The sequence below is a fragment of the Pterocles gutturalis genome, unplaced genomic scaffold, assembly GCF_000699245.1.
Source record: "Pterocles gutturalis isolate BGI_N339 unplaced genomic scaffold, ASM69924v1 scaffold11128, whole genome shotgun sequence".
Lineage (NCBI taxonomy): Eukaryota > Metazoa > Chordata > Aves > Pterocliformes > Pteroclidae > Pterocles > Pterocles gutturalis.
This window is the reverse complement of record NW_010123082.1, coordinates 1-427: the sequence shown is the minus strand read 5'-3', so window position 1 is coordinate 427 and position 427 is coordinate 1.

Genomic DNA, 427 nt, shown 5'->3' with positions numbered 1-427 from the left:
CGTGCGAGCAGGACGCAGCTCTAGGGGTCCCCGGGCCTGCCTCTCCGGGGAGAGGAAATGCACCTGGGTAAGGGTCAAAGAAATAAAAAAGCAGGTGAGCGGAGTGATGGTGGTGGGGACAGGATGTGTTCAACATGTGAAGTTTACAGAAAAACCCTTGGGTGATGTTGGCAAAATAATGATAACTCTTTATTATTAAATAATTATTAAATAATTAACACTGCACTGATTCAAAACTGGTGTTCCTGAACAGGAACGGGGGCAGGCCCCCCATGGCAGCATTTGTCCCCTGATTAACCCAGATTTCAGCAGAAGAATAAACACAAACACAAGAGTCTGCAGCAGCTGGAAGATGGTGACCGAGGGGAGAGATCCGAGGAGGAGCTGTGAGAGGGGTGGGAGATGCTCAGTCTGGCAGGGCAGCTGG